The sequence below is a fragment of the Topomyia yanbarensis genome, chromosome 1 (genome assembly GCF_030247195.1).
Source record: "Topomyia yanbarensis strain Yona2022 chromosome 1, ASM3024719v1, whole genome shotgun sequence".
NCBI classification, from domain to species: Eukaryota; Metazoa; Arthropoda; class Insecta; order Diptera; family Culicidae; genus Topomyia; species Topomyia yanbarensis.
In genome coordinates this window covers 99818855-99836285 of record NC_080670.1, presented here as the reverse complement: position 1 = coordinate 99836285, position 17431 = coordinate 99818855, and the positions used below count along the sequence as shown (strand labels likewise).

General features: G+C 37.2%; 1 protein-coding gene across 3 annotated transcripts in view; it reads right to left on the bottom strand.

The window, feature by feature from the left end:
* The window catches only part of LOC131690772 (transcription elongation factor SPT6), a 752894-nt gene that overhangs the window by 533465 nt on the left and 201998 nt on the right, over positions 1–17431 (bottom strand). The gene's annotated exons all lie outside the window — the stretch shown is intronic.

The following is a 17431-nucleotide window of genomic DNA, read 5'->3' as shown; positions in this document are numbered from 1 at the left end:
ACCATCGTCGATTCGAACGAAACTTTGCAGGTGTGTTCGCTGTATGAATCTCCATGATATTCTCTGGCAATTGGAATATTTTGATACAAGACTAATGTTTCAAAAGGGCGTAAACGTTTCTACGTGTATAAATTTCAAAATCTTTTTGTTCGATTACTGTATTTTATACAGTAAAACTATCTGAGAACAAGTTACAGGGAATGAATACTTCTATCCGAAAAAAATATACACTGAAAAAATTGTTGTCATTTAAAAAAAAACAAAAATTTAAGTTAAAAATTCAAATTGCGGAAAAACCCATTTTTTTAATTTTTTTTATTTTAGAAACAAAAACCTAAAGAGAAAAGAAACATTTTGAATGTAATTGCATGATGGATAAAAAATCAGTAGAAAAGTTTTTCTAACAATAACTTCGTACATGTTTTTAAATTTCATACTAATTGACATACAAAATTGTAATTTTATTAGAGAATATAATTCTAAGCACCATTTAAAATTAAAATGCATTTAACAAAAATCTTCCAAAATGCGATAGTTTTCGAGATATTTGGAATTTTGCTCCTTCAAAAACAATTAATTCGTGTAGTTATGCTCTTTTTAAAAGTTATTCGCCTTACCCTATCATAAAATGACAAAAAATTAATGTTTATCGTTTTAAAGACGTAAAAGCAACTTTTTTAGTGTATTTGGATTATGGAGAAGTTTTCAATAAAAATTTTTTCCTAACAACAACTTTTGTCAAAACTTTTATAATTTATACTATTTGCAGTCAAAAATACAATTTTCTTTTTGAATATGATTCTACACGCCATTTTATATCAAAATGCTCATAACAATATTTTTCTGAAATGTAATAGTTCACGAGATATTTTAACTTTTGTTTTAACAACACAATTATTTTGTTTTATTATGACCTTTTCATAAGTTAGTCGCGTTTCTCCATCAACAATAATAGGTTTTTCAAAAGGCCCATAAAATTTCCTGTAACTTTCTTTTTGACATCAAGGCGATATTGTGAAACATTTGAAAGTTACATGAAAACAACCAAAATATGATTCAACTATATAGTTTAATCATCAGACCCAATGGTTGAAATATATTTTGGTTGCTTTCATGTAACTTTCAAATGGTTTACAAAATCGCCTTGATGTCAAAGGGAAAAATGCAGGAATGTTTACGGGCCTTTTGAAAACCTATTATTGTTGATGGAGAAACGCGAATATCTCATGAAAAGGTCGTAATAAAACAAAATAATTGTGTTGTTAAGACAAAAGTTAAAATATCTCGAGAACTACTACATTTTCGAATTTTTTTGTTAAGAGCATTTCGATTTAAAATGGCGTTTGAAATCATATTCAAAAAGAAAATTGTATTTTTGACTGCAAATAGTATGAATTATAAAAATATGTCAAAAGTTGTTGTTAGGAAAACTTTTTTGATGAAAGTTTCTCCATGATCCAAATGCACTAAAAAAGTTGCTTTTACGTCTTCAAAACGAAAAACATTAAAATTTTGACATTTTATGATGGGGTAACGCGAATAACTTTTAAAAAGAGCATAATTACACGAATTAATTGTTTTTGAAGGAGCAAAATTCCAAATATCACGAAAACTATAGCATTCTGGAAGATTTTTGTTTAATGCATTTTGATTTTAAATGTTGCTTAGAATTATATTCTGTAATAAAATTACAATTTTGTATGTCAATTAGTAAGAAATTTAAAAACATGTACGAAGTTATTGTTAGAAAAACTTTTTTACCGATTTTTTCTCCATCATGCAATCACATTCAAAATGTTTTTTTTTCTCTTTAGGTTTTTATTTCCAAAATATAAAAAATTTAAAAAATTCGGTTTTTTCGCAATTTAAATTTTTATTATAAATTTTTGTTTTTTTGAAAAATGACACATTTTTTTCAGTGTATATTTTTTTTTTTTGACAAAAGTATTCATTCCCTGTAACTCGTTCTCAGATAGTTTTGCTATATAAAATACAGTAACCGAACAAAAAAAAATTTAAATTCATGCACGTAGAAACGTTTACGCCCTTCTGAAAAGTTGCTTTTGTCAAAATAATCTTATTACCTGTGGAAAATATTTAGTCTTCCATGACGGTGAAACATGTAAAGTTTCATCGGAATCTAATATGGTCGGTCACGATTTTAAAGATTTTCGGACGGATCTTCGTGGAAATGACGATATACATTTTTAAATTTTGTTTGATGCAGGATAGTGAAACAGAATCATTCTGTGAGGTTTTTTAAGGAAAAATAATTCTTACAATAAAAATCAATTTGATAGTCCTCCCAAATTTTTTCCCACCTTCCTATTTTGGGATATTGAAATAAAAAAGTGTGTGCTCACTAGCGCCGCCTTGAGGGTGATATCCAATTTAATCATTACATCATTAAATAGTCCTTGCCCCAGTAACAATTTAGGCTTTATGGTAGTTTTATAGCCACTCATACAACCTTGATTGCACTTGTAGTGTGCTATAAAACTTCAATTGTGACTTGGATTACATTACAGAAAACGTCATTTTCCTAAATTAATAAACTTTACCTAGTATGAATTGGAAGTTTTAGTCTCCCTAGCGCCGCCTGATGGGCGAATTCTGTAATTATCTATTCGCCGTCGGGTAGCACTCGATTCGCTGATGAATATTGCCGAAGACATCACACTTCTAAACAATGTTCTCGAGATTCAGAAATTGAAAAATAATACATGCTCACTAGTGCCGCCTGGTCTATCTATTTCAATTAGTTTTGTCCATAATCGCGTAGCTCTTAACCTTCTCTAATTTTTTCCGAGAACACCATCTCTTCTAAGTTATTAGACGTTTGTGACATACTAAATTCCACATTGTGCTGAAAGCTGGTACGCTCACGTTAAACTTATTCAATGATAGTTGCGTTTACGAGAGGCTAGATTCATTTATTCTATTGTATAGCACCCCTGGCGCTGCAGTTATCAATTAATTGGATATCCAATTGCTCTAAATTGTAGGTCTAAGCAAACACAAAACAACTTTACCAAATAAAGTATGGTGCTAAATGTTAACTCAGATGAAATATTCGAGCCCCAATTAGTCGAAATCCCATAAGCTAAGTGATTCCTATTAGGTGGGTACCGCACAATACGAATCCACGTAGTAGGAATCAGCGTAGTAGGAGACCCGACTGTATCGAAATTCAGTATGTAGACAACCTTGGAGAACTTTTTATCATATGTGGAATTATAAAAAATCCATATTGGAAATTGTATAACAAAACGATGAAAAATTGATTGCGCAATTCAGAAAAAATATTATTCCTCGAAGAGCTCAAAATTAACCAAGTAAGTACATATTTTGCTGTTAGCAGTGCTACCTCCAGTTGCTGGACGTAGTCCTGGTAGCACAATCTTCTTGACCAATATAACTACTAAAGCTTTTTCTGTTGATTTGAAAGTGATCGATTTGGATTTCAGTCCTTTGTCAGGTGATCTGCAGGGAGCCATGTGGGTATTTTTAAAACTACGTGACAGATTGGTGTATTCCAACGTTGGAATATTCAAACAAATCCATTCAGTCAATCCTATAGACGTAATCAGCGAGAATGGTTTTATGGTAGTTCAAACTACGCACATCATTTACAATACACGATTAATCGTATCTTTTCTATAAATCGTTATAAGTCAATGGAAGTGTAGTAAGTAAATTGATTAGAGAGAGCCAAATAAAAGTTTTTCAAAAATTCAACGGAAAAAATGAAATTGATCTAATTATTATTTCCTTATTTCCTTATTATAATGAATGTTAATTCAATAAAGCGATAAAATATTATCAAGTGATTCATTTTCAATCGTCCTATTGATTGATTCATAAATGAAATACGATACGGCCGTTATAAAATATACTTCCTGAAAAACTCAAATTTTCGTGATACCTACTCTCGAATCTCAATAAAACAAAAGAAAAAGAAATATTATCAAAACAAATATATTATTTTGGTTTACAATCTCGCAAAATGCGTCATTTTAAATTTTTTAAATCCAAGTATGATAATTATTCTATGAGAATCTGAGGAAACTTGGCTAAGATTTCTTGCATTTCTGAAAACACGAAAACACATCTGTGTTCAAAAATGCTTCAAAGCAGTCAAATCCAGTATGAAAATTAATTATAGGGAACCCAAAAATTCGTTCGTTGGTATTTGTGGAATGTCGAAAATATTTGCTTCAACAGTTATAAATTTCATTAGGTTTTCATCAATGCTGTGTTGAAATCGGTTTCTGAGAAATAAAACCAATCTTACAAAAAATTGTGACATTGATGGAACTTCCAAAAAATTTTCAATTTGGCTAGCCTCCATTATTGTTTGGAATAAAGCAAAAGATGTTTTTAAATATGTGTTATCAATTCAACACAAAACCGTTGGTTTCAAACGATCATCAGTTTCAAAATCATCAAATATCAACATGCAAATTCAAAATAGAAAATGTTTTTCCATTATTTGGCGTATAAAGATAAAATAGCATCGCGGTTTGTTTCAGTCTCGTAAAATAATAAAATATCATAGATCTCCCAAGAGAATCGAAAATCATCAAGTTTTAATGAAGAAATTTATTTGAAATCATTTTCAACTATTTCTACATTCAGAATTACTCATAATGAGTTGTGCTAAAAGCTTTCGATATTTCGAGCTTTCGTAGTGCGCCATCTGCATCAACCCAAGGATAACTTTTAGTACGCTTGTTTTTCTTTTTGTATCTTTCCACGCTGTTTCGCGTGCGACGGTACACTGCGTATCGCGAGGAAAATTGAAAAACGCTGTTATGAAGTTTTCCAAAACGATTTTTTCTTTGTACCATCAGATTCCTTGGTTTCTAACGAATCCGTACATATGCAACACTTGGGTAGTTTTGTAGGGAATATCGAAGAAACAGCAGGTTAAAAATATTGCTCTACTTTTGCGCACCTATACATACAAATTTTACTTTAGTTGTGTCTGTGCGGGTGTAAAAACTGCTTCTAGTAAAATGGAAATTTTTCAATGAAAAGCGGAAAATATGGAAAATCGGAGAAAATCACGTCCTAGAAAAATTGTTTAGCTATGTTGTATTGGAAAAATCAAAATTTTAAACACATGATTGCAAAAACTGTGTGCTTTTTCAACCGGAAAAAGCACACAGTTTTCCGAGTTGGAAAATTTTGAATTTTCCATTTCGGCCAATTCATAGTAAAAACAATTATCTAGGTCGTGATTTTTTTTCTTTTTTCCATATTTTGTCATTTTCTTTGAAAATAAAATAAAAAACCGCAAAAAAACACGAAAAATGGCGGATTGCCCGACGGGGGCCTTAAAAGGGTTGCAAACTCCACAAATTCTAAGAGATTTTTCATGCTTCAGTGGTGATCCAGTCAAGTTACATTCATTTATCAAATCCATTGATAAATTAATGCCAAATTTAGAACGTGCACAAGGGTCACCAGCTTTCGATATATGGATGCACGCCATCCGCTCAAAAATCACCCACGACGCGGATGCCGCTCTCGAACTCTATGGAACAGAAACGAATTGGGAGGACATAAAAAACACTTTAATTACACATTTCAGTGACAAGAGGGAAGAAGTTTCTCTAACGCGCGATCTGTTCAAATTGAAGCAAGGTGACTCAGTGCAAGATTTTTATCGAGATGTATCACACGCAATCTCATTACTAATTAATTTATTACACCTCAACGAAAACGTAAGTGTAGTTATTGAAGTGAAAAAACAATTTTACCAAGATCTAGGCCTAAAAGTATTCCTGTCGGGACTTAAGGAACCTCTTGGACCAATCGTAAGGGCCCAGGTTCCCAAAACCTTGAAGGATGCACTCAGGCTTTGTTTGGAGGAAGATAACTACAATTAGGGGAGACCGGGGCTAGTTGGCGGTGTTTTCAGTTTTCAATTTTTACCGCTTTGATGTAGGTAGATCTTGCAAAATAGAATACACGGCATCAAAGAGCAGACTGTTGGCAACGTCTCTGATTGTTTTTAAAGTGTTTGATGCATTGTGTCCATTTTTAGAGACAAAAATATGTGACGCGGAAAACCCGCCAACTTACGCCGGCCCCGGGGTAAGTTGGCGGTATGTGAGAATACTCCAAAAACTAACCAATCAAATGGAGATTCAATTACGTCAAGGGTCCTTTTGGAACGTGCTGAATGTCTTTTCAAGAAAACTGTATATTAATTCACTTGGTTCGTTTGGTTCGTTTCCCTCGTCATTCATTCTCCCGACATAGCGCATTCGGGTTTGCATATGTTCGGTTTCAGAAGCAAACTGAATTTTGTTTCTATGCTAGCTCTGAGAGGGATTATTGAGCGAAAAAGCACTAGACATAGATTACGCAGCCCGCTAATGCTCGAACTGTCCACATAATAACAAATGAATGCTTTGGTGGGTGAAGGAATTTATATTTCCTCTGTACTCAAACATTTGATTCTGCATGAAATATCAGTCAGTTAGAAAGTTGAATGACCGAGGCGTTGAATCTGAATGTCAGTTTCGATAAGCAGAAATAGTTAACTGATTTTGAAATTTCGAAGCACTGAATGTAACATTGATAACACCACTAGAATTACTCGAAACTATAAATATGAGTGAGCTAAATAATTTTAGCATCACACTTGCTTCCGACAAATCAAAGAAAACACATCGCACTTGCTTCTCCTGTGCCGAAGCGACTTTCTTTCAGATTTCTAAGTTTTTAAATTATTGTAATTTATGCGATTTCTGTGAATCTTTTGCAATTTTTTTTGTCAGCGGCAGTTTTCGTGATGCAAAGATGCTTGCAGTTACACTTTCTAATAAAATTCAAACAATCTGCTCAGTAATTGGTTCGTTTTGACGTAGGACTACGTCTTTGTTTTCAATATGGGGGTGCACTCTACAAATTCTACAAAAATGGTATGTAACGAAAAGTGGTCTTATTTATCTCACGATAAATTTTCAAATTTTTTGCACAAATCGCCCCAAAATACTTCTAAGAATAGATTCCAACAGATAAACCCAAAGATTTTTGATATAACAGCATTAAAAAATTAAATAATATACAACCTTGTCAAAATATCGCGCATTAACACACAGAAGATAGCGCTTCCCAAGCCCTGTATGACAGATTGGTGTACCTAGCGCGCTACGCTTCTATGAATGACGTCATCATCGACTATTTAAAGAACGGACTTGACCAGACACGCTCAGCTCCCTGTTGAACGGCTGGCGAAGCAGATCACTGCGCTGTGTTTTTTACAGCCAGTGTAGCTGAGTTAGAAGTCCGTTACACTGGCTGTGGAGGCACGCTACACTGTGTCGTCCAACAGGCGACCGCTCCAACTGCTTCCTAAATGCCGCTGTAATGTTGCCAGTAAATTTTTGGTTTAACTAGCACATGTATTTGCTATTTGCGCTTGAAATTAAGTAATGTAGTGGTAGTAATAAGCTTTTGGTTTAAACGCAAAGACAGTTTTTAAAACAGGATTTGAATAATTAGTTTAGCTCAGAGGAGAATGACCCTTAGGGTTAAATGCTGCATAATAACAACATCTAACATCTAGTTTAGCTCATCCCAGCAATTTTATCAATTTTGTAATTTAAAAGGAATTTTACGGAACTTGGTGAATTTGGCCCCACTTGCAACTGGTATAATCAACCTGCACAAAGTGTTGCATAACGCAGGGCTGCTTTTGGAACAAAATGTGCTACCATTCAGCCCTTCGCTATGCAAAATCACGATATTATGACAGATGGGCGGCCGTTCCTTTCAATCGGAAATGGCCGCGTTGAATTTTGGTGAAATGCGCTAATAGTGTCGTGGTGGTACTAGTTGTCTCTTTCGCTCTACCCATCATCATCAGCGTTGACTCATTTTGTATTGTGCGCTTGGGTTCAATGTTTGGGGCGAGTGTGTTGGTAGGTAGGGGGACTGGCGGTAAAATGAACACGTTAAGCAAAGTTATTATTTTCTAACTAATAAGTGAATGAGATATTACAATCACCTTATATGTTTCTTGTTAGACATGTTTTGTACATATCTGGTAAAAATACTTCGTCATAAACACATTTTTTCAAACATGATTCTTGATTTCTAAACATGTCCAAAAATGAGACATGGTTATAGCGAGTGGGTAAAATGAACATGTGGTGGTGGTAAAATGAACAGCTTCTGGTGACCTGCAAAATGTCCTGTATGTATGCAATGCGCAGCGTTGGAAAGCATTTTTCCGATTAATGCAAATATCCCAACAAATCATGAGCTTTGCATACACACAGGGCATTTTGCAGGCAAAAAAAATTGTCACGGAAGAATTAAATTTTCATGACGAAATATTAACCATTTCACAATCCTGTGGCATCGAAACACATCTAAAAACTTAGGGTTATCCAAGGGTGTTTGAACTTTTAGTATCTGTTTGAGAGCAACTAGAAAGCTTAGTCTATACATGAGATGTGATTATATTGTCTAAAATTTGATTTTTCTTCACCGGTCCGGGTGTTTTTCCCACACACTAAGTACTAAGAAAATAAATATTTTACATTAAGTAGTATAGTCCTATGTCTACAGTTCGTGCAACCCCATAGGGCTGCCCCTTGTAGTTTTTAATTGGCTCAAGTTTTTTTACAATCATCATCAAGATTGGAAGAGATGCATGACTTCTTGAAGAAATCTGTAATGCTTTTTGATTACAGGTTTGTTTTACCAAAATTTAGGAAACAATTTCAATCAACGTTGTTCCACCTACCGTTGAATGTTGTGCGGAAAACGAAGACGTAATGTGTTTTCGAAAAAACCGTTTTTTTCAAACCTAATTGAGAGGATCAGAGCGAAATTCCGAAAACACTTGTTCTGAGTGCATAGAAATGATAGAAAAGGTGCTCTTGAGGTTTCTTAGGTCAGCTGATTCTTTTTTCCTCCTCCGTGATTTCTAATCATCTCTCATTTTACTCCAAAACGAATAAAAACCAGATCGTGAGACTGCTACCCAAGTAGCACGCTTTGTTACTGTATAGTATTTGTAACTCTCTTGGTAACAACAATGTTATGGAAAAAGCGCACTTTGTTTGTATATTGTGCAACATGTTCATAATTGCAGCAAAATAATTAAAACAGTAGCTGTGCTATTTGTCGAGCACTGAGTAGTTGGACAGTTCTGTTTTAGGGTGGAATGGCAAACAAAGAGGCATTTGCAACTTGTTAGACTGTTTGTGCAAGTTAGCAAAGTTTCTGATTAGTTTCACAACTGTTATTGATGTTTGCATATTTAACACTATTGGCCAGCTCTATAGTTACATAGTTGCACAATCAGTTTAAAAATCCGTGGAAATTCTATTCAAATATATCCAAAAATAAAAAATATTGTGTAGCAGATGTGCAATATTTAAAACTTTCAACAAGTTGCAATTGCTACTTGGGTATATACTGAAGACATAAAATCGAAATTATTGGACTAATAGATTCAACCAGTCACAACATTTTAGTCGCAACAGTGTTGCAAACTCGCATGAACAGAACGAATTCCTCGAATGAAAGTGAAATTAAGTGCCAATGAAAATGATGATGCGTTAAAATGACGCGAAAGCAAAAACTGTCGCCTCAGCTATATTGTTCTCAGTAAATTGATTTTTTTTGCCTAGCGCGCTTGAATGTGATGTCTAGTATTTATACTAAGAGTACAGAGTGCACAGACCTAAAACAGTATTTCAAATTGGGTACAATTCAAAAACCTGTCATTTAAATTTAAAATAGAGTTGCCAATATCGGAGTATTACATCTGAGTTTTGTTAAACGGGACAATCACTTGTGATGATGCGTTCACTTTTGGAGAGTTTTAGTACTCAGTCGCCCATTAAACTTCTTCTACTATTTTTTAAATAATTCATAAGTGAACTCGGCTCAATGCTTTAGCCAATCGAAACAGTGGTTCTGTTATCTAGTTATATCTATTTCCAACAATAAAAATAATAAAATGAGTTTTACTGGTTGTCCAACAGATCTCACGCAAGCTCTTAACCATTGCACGTAAATACCTGTTTACGAAGCAGGGAAATATTTTTTCCTCACCAACTGCGTATAGGGGGTCGTTCATATCTATCTCGCTATTGAACACTTCCGTGTCATAATCGTGGTTGCTGTCTTTATATTCACAAACATGCTTGCTTGTTGCCTTTATGAATTTCCTCAATGATTTTACTGGCTGCAGATTTTGAGATATTGACGCAGCTTTTGCCGTTGTCAATATTACCTGAACATGTGCCACATATTTGATAATTGTTTGTGTTCAGTGGTAAATAAATCGTAATGTGACGTTTTTCACAGAACTGGAACGTACTAGTTTGCCTTTGATATTGCAAAGAATACTATGTGTAATTGTACTATCGTATTATGTTTTTTACTGCACTTCTCCCATATGTGATATGTATATGCAAGTAAGCGGTATCCGACAGCGTAGCCGAACATTGATTCTCTCACCGTCCATTTATATGTAGATCTTAATTACAGCATTGTCACACACAACCATTCAAATTTAATGACTTTAATTCATTCGAAATCAATGATTTCGCCTGATCCAATTTGTTGAACGGTATGAGCGCAGAATACCTGAGGCGGTAGAACTCAACAAAGGTGGCTATCGTAAGTGCGAAAATGGAGGCTATCCATTTTCACCTTCAGAAAATGTTCCCATCACAAATACTCGGTCTTATGTGAATCACCACTAATCACAGTATTTGACCGGTGCACCACTTCTTGCTTCTGCGACTCACTCATCTCGATGGATTACTAGGGCATAGTATAGTGGAAGTTTCCTTTGTTCTTCGGACAAGGAACACAATATAAAAGTAACTTTATTTGTCGTTCGCTTCACACCGGCTGGGACAGAAGCATAAACCACACTGAATTTCGTGACCATTGATTTTGGTTGTTGGAAACAGAAATCTTCTAACTTTATCTCAAACCAGACGAGCTACAAGCTAATAATAGTTTTTGAAATAATGTTTTTGAAATTCATTTCCAAAACATTTCGTGGGGGGGGGGGGCTTAAGCCCCCTAGCCCCCCCCTCTAGCTACGTGCCTGAACTGTTACCAATTGCATGAACGCCCCGACACAGACCGAGATTTTCAAACCATTCGATATCAAACTAAACAACTTTGAAACTCAATCGCCCCCATGCCGAGTAAGCCCGATCGGTCGACAATTATTTGATCAACTGAGAACCGATCACCTAAACTCAGAAGAGAAAGAAAGGCTACTGAAGGTGATCGCTGAATACCAGAATGTATTTTTACTAACAGGAGAAAACTTATCTTTTACTAATGCTATTAAACATATCATTAAAACGAAAGATGACCTCCCAGTTTATTGTAAATCATATCGATATCCCTTCTGCCACCGAGAAGAGGTGCAGAAACAAATTTCACAAAAGCTTGAACAGGGTATTATTAGACATTCTATAAGCCCTTGGACATCACCAGTTTGGATAGTCCCAAAAAAGAAGGACGCATCCGGACAAAAGAAATGGAGACTGGTGATAGACTATCGTAAATTGAACGATTACCGTTATCCCATACCAAATATAACTGATATCTTGGACAAATTGGGGAGATGTAATATTTTACAACGCTAGATTTGGCATCTGGCTTTCATAAAATTGAAGTTGAATCGTCCGATATTCCTAAGACAGCCTTTAGTGTCGAGAACGGACACTATGAATTTTTGAGGATGCCATTTGGCTTAAAAAATGCGCCTTCCACATTTCAGAGGGTAATGGATAACATCTTACGTGAACATATTGGCGTGAGATGCTTTATCTACATGGATGATATTATTGTATTCTCCACCAGTTTGCAAGAACACTTGGACAATTTACGGAAAATTGTCATCACATTGTCAAAATATAATATGAAATTGTCAAAATATAATATCTGCGTAAAAGGCGAGATAAATAGCTATTGTTGAAGAATTCTATGCCTCGATCGAGTGTGAGTTATTTGCTCCGATCGAGGAGGAATTGGCATTAATTATAATTAAATTAAAAGAAAAGCAAAGGGAAATCTCTTGGTGAGACTGTGTTACTGGAGTTGTGGGCCACAAGACTGCCCCCGCACGCACAAGCAGCTGTAATAGCGTCAAAACGAGATGCTGCTGAAAGGACAGCAATCGGGGATGTTTTTGGAAATGAAGCGCGGCGATGCAGAAAGCCATGCTCGTTCAGCCAGTCCGCTGGTTCAATGAATAATCAATGATGCCGTCCGCTTGAGTGTGCAGAGGAAGCAGGCGAGCCTTCCAATGCTAACACAATCTTTCGCCTAAAAATCTCGGACACGACAACAAGTATGCAGTTTTTAATCGACACTGGCGCCGACGTGTCCGTGATACCGAGAGATTTCAATTCAAGTCGGATGAAACCAACAACAATGAAACTGTTTGCCGCCAATGGGACGCCTATCAACGTTTACGGAGAAGCCCTTCTTAAGGTAAATCTTGGTCTTCGCCGTGAATTCCTCTGGTCGTTCCTGATCGCTGACGTCTCGACTGGAATAATTGGAGCCGATTTCATTCGCATTTTCGATTTGCTGATCGACCTAAAACGTAATCGCCTCATCGACAACACCACCCAACTCGAATCAGCAGGAGTGCTGGCACGAACCAACAATTATTCCGTGAAAACGTTCAGTGCAGTTTCGCCGTACGCTGAGTTGCTAACCGAATTTCCGAGCATCACGCGGTTAAAACTACCAGGTACGGTGAGCAAATCATCGATTGTCCATCGAATCGAAACGACTGGCCAACTCGTTCACGCTGCACCGAGACGTTTACCACCAGACAAACTGGAGGCAGCCCGCAGTGAATTTGAGCAACTAATGAAGCTGGGTATCTGCAGACCGCCTTCCAGCAACTGGGCCAGACCGCTTCATATGGTCAAGAAAGCCGACGGATCTTGGCGTCCATGTGGGGACTACCGTGCTCTGAATGCCCAGACGATTCCGGATCGATACCCGCTGCCATATCTGCAGGATTTCACGACGATTTTGCAAGGTAAAACTATTTTCTCAAAAATTAACCTGCAGAAAGCGTTCCATCAAGTGCCGATTCATCCTGAAGACATCCCCAAAACGGCCATTACCGCACCATTCGGACTTTTCGAGTTTTCATTCATGACGTTTGGTCTGCGGAACGCTGCTCAAACTTTCCAGCGACTTATCCACGAGGTCGTTCGAGGATTGGATTTCGTCTTTCCATACATCGACGATTTTTTCATCGCCTCGTCATCGCCGGAAGAACATCGCGATCATTTGCGCCAGCTGTTTGAGAGATTAGAGAAACACGAATTAGCAATCAATGTTGCAAAATGCGAGTTCGGTTGCACGGAAATCTCTTTTCTGGGGCATTCAGTCACTGCCGCAAGAATCTACCCTCTTCCAGAACGAGTGAAAGCTGTTCAAAATTTTCAAAACCCGTCTACAGTAAAGGAGTTAAAATTTTTTTGGCTCAAATACCGCTGTTGGCGCTTACTCCAGGTAATAAACACAACGATCGAACTCCATTGACCTGGACCAACGAAACTACTGCAGCGTTTGAAAGGTGCAAGCAGCAACTCGCAGAGGCAACCTTGCTGGCACATCCTGCGAAGTCGGTCGAGCTGTCTCTCTGGGTGGACGCGTCCGATAAGGCAGCCGGTGCAGTTCTACACCAAGTCGTTAATGGGGACATTCAACCACTTGGATTCTTTTCGAAAAATTCGACTCGGCTCAGCTTCGTTACAGCACCTACGATGCAATTTACCTTGCGATACATCACTTCAAATACATGGTGGAAGGACGCAGTTGCCACGTATATACGGATTACAAGCCAATCGTATACGCTTTCCGTCAGAAGCTCGTCAAGGCCTCCAATCGTCAAGCACGCCAATTGGACTTCATCGGGCAGATTACGACAGACATCCGACACATTTCTGGCAAGGAAAACATCGTAGCCGATTTATTGTCCCGAATCGATGCAGTTCAAACCGTCCCCGCCATCGAATTCGATGCCCTTGCTGACGATCAGCAAACCGACGAGGAGATTCAAAACATTGTTAAAGGTAAACAAAATACCTCTTTAAAATTATTGCTTTATACCGTTCCAGGCAGTTCAAAACAATTGTTTTGTGATTGTTCTGCAATCAAATTCGACCGTTCATTACGAAAGCTTTTCGTAACACTGCACTTCAAGCGACGCGCAATCTCTCCCGTCCTGGTACACGTGCTACGGCTAAATTGATAACCCAACGATTCGTTTGGCCTAACGTTAGGAAAGACAGTATCGCTTTCGCCAGGAACTGCCTGCAGTGTCAACGGTCCAAGGTGACTCGCCACACTCAATCGCCCGTCACGCAATATATGCCGCCAGATGGTCGATTCTCTCACATCAACGTAGACATTGTGGGACCGTTTCCCCCAAGCAATGGTCATCGTTACTGCTTAACCATCATCGATGGTCAGAAGCCATTCCCGTTCCAGACATGACTGCACCGACGATCGCACTCGTCACCGGATGGATTGCTCGATTCGGCGTGTCTATCTACGTCACTACCGACCAAGGACGGCAGTTTGAATCATCTCTATTCTCCGAGTTGGTTCGCATGTTGGGTATCAGCCACCTGCGAACAACAGCGTACCATCCGCAAGCGAATCGCATCATCGAACGGTAGCATCGGACACTTAAAGCAGCAATTCTTTGCCACAACCCGGATCGCTGGTCTGATCACTTACCGATGATCTTACTTGGCCTGCGAACAACCCACAAGGAAGACATCGGAGCACCCCCTGCTGAGATGGTGTACGGTTCTACTCTCCGAATACCATCCGAGTTTTTCGTCGAAAACTCTGCCAATAACAGCGAAACAGATTTCGTCATCATGCTACGAGAGGCCATGCAGAATCTTAAACCCAAAGCAACAGCATGGCACGGTAAACGTGACGTCTTTGTGCATCGTGATCTACAAAGCTGCAAGCACGTCGCTATCGCCCCCTTATGATGGCCCATTTAAGGTGGTACGTCGAAGCAGCAAATTCTTCAAGGTACTCGTCAAAGGTCGGATGAAAAACGTTTCGATCGACCGATTGAAACCAGCATACACAACTAATGAGCAACAGCAGCCACAAAGCAGCCATCGTCCCGCTGCTGCCTCCACTGCTACAAGCCTGCCGGCTAGAGTAGCCCGCTCTGGTCGACGAGTCATCATTCCTCTTCGCTACCGCTAGACTGACGCCTCATCTAGAAGGGGAGTAATGTAGCATCATCACCATGCTACCTGCCGTCGCGCGCCGATGCAGCACCCAATGTCGCAATGGTAATCATCATTATCATCATCGATACGATCAGCACCATCGAAGCAACCGTCATCGTGAGATCCGCACTCGGTGGAAACAAAAATGCTTTGTGCTTTTCTTTTAATTTAATTATAATTAATGCCAATTCCTCCTCGATCGGAGCAAATAACTCACACTCGATCGAGGCATAGAATTCTTCAACAATAGCTATTTATCTCGCCTTTTACGCAGATAAACTTTGTTCGATCAAAAAGGGCACTGCCCAAATTATACTATAAAAACCCTTGTACATACCAATAAATAGTCAGTTTTTAATCTAACCTGAAACGGAGTTAAATCTTTATTGGCCTTAGCCGCCAAAGTGTGGATATATATATATATATATATATATATATATATATATATATATATATATATATATATATATATATATATATATATATATATATATATATATATATATATATATATATATATATATATATATATATATATATATATATATATATATATATATATATATATATATATATATATATATATATATATATATATATATATATATATATATATATATATATATATATATATATATATATATATATATATATATATATATATATATATATATATATATATATATATATATATATATATATATATATATATATATATATATATATATATATATATATATATATATATATATATATATATATATATATATATATATATATATATATATATATATATATATATATATATATATATATATATATATATATATATATATATATATATATATATATATATATATATATATATATATATATATATATATATATATATATATATATATATATATATATATATATATATATATATATATATATATATATATATATATATATATATATATATATATATATCCACACTTTGGCGGCTAAGGCCAATAAAGATTTAACTCCGTTTCAGGTTAGATTAAAAACTGACTATTTATTGGTATGTACAAGGGTTTTTATATTATAATTTGGGCAGTGCCCTTTTTGATCGAACAAAGTTTATCTGCGTAAAAGGCGAGATAAATAGCTATTGTTGAAGAATTCTATGCCTCGATCGAGTGTGAGTTATTTGCTCCGATCGAGGAGGAATTGGCATTAATTATAATTAAATTAAAAGAAAAGCACAAAGCATTTTTGTTTCCACCGAGTGCGGATCTCACGATGACGGTTGCTTCGATGGTGCTGATCGTATCGATGATGATAATGATGATTACCATTGCGACATTGGGTGCTGCATCGGCGCGCGACGGCAGGTAGCATGGTGATGATGCTACATTACTCCCCTTCTAGATGAGGCGTCAGTCTAGCGGTAGCGAAGAGGAATGATGACTCGTCGACCAGAGCGGGCTACTCTAGCCGGCAGGCTTGTAGCAGTGGAGGCAGCAGCGGGACGATGGCTGCTTTGTGGCTGCTGTTGCTCATTAGTTGTGTATGCTGGTTTCAATCGGTCGATCGAAACGTTTTTCATCCGACCTTTGACGAGTACCTTGAAGAATTTGCTGCTTCGACGTACCACCTTAAATGGGCCATCATAAGGGGGCGATAGCGACGTGCTTGCAGCTTTGTAGATCACGATGCACAAAGACGTCACGTTTACCGTGCCATGCTGTTGCTTTGGGTTTAAGATTCTGCATGGCCTCTCGTAGCATGATGACGAAATCTGTTTCGCTGTTATTGGCAGAGTTTTCGACGAAAAACTCGGATGGTATTCGGAGAGTAGAACCGTACACCATCTCAGCAGGGGGTGCTCCGATGTCTTCCTTGTGGGTTGTTCGCAGGCCAAGTAAGATCATCGGTAAGTGATCAGACCAGCGATCCGGGTTGTGGCAAAGAATTGCTGCTTTAAGTGTCCGATGCTACCGTTCGATGATGCGATTCGCTTGCGGATGGTACGCTGTTGTTCGCAGGTGGCTGATACCCAACATGCGAACCAACTCGGAGAATAGAGATGATTCAAACTGCCGTCCTTGGTCGGTAGTGACGTAGATAGACACGCCGAATCGAGCAATCCATCCGGTGACGAGTGCGATCGT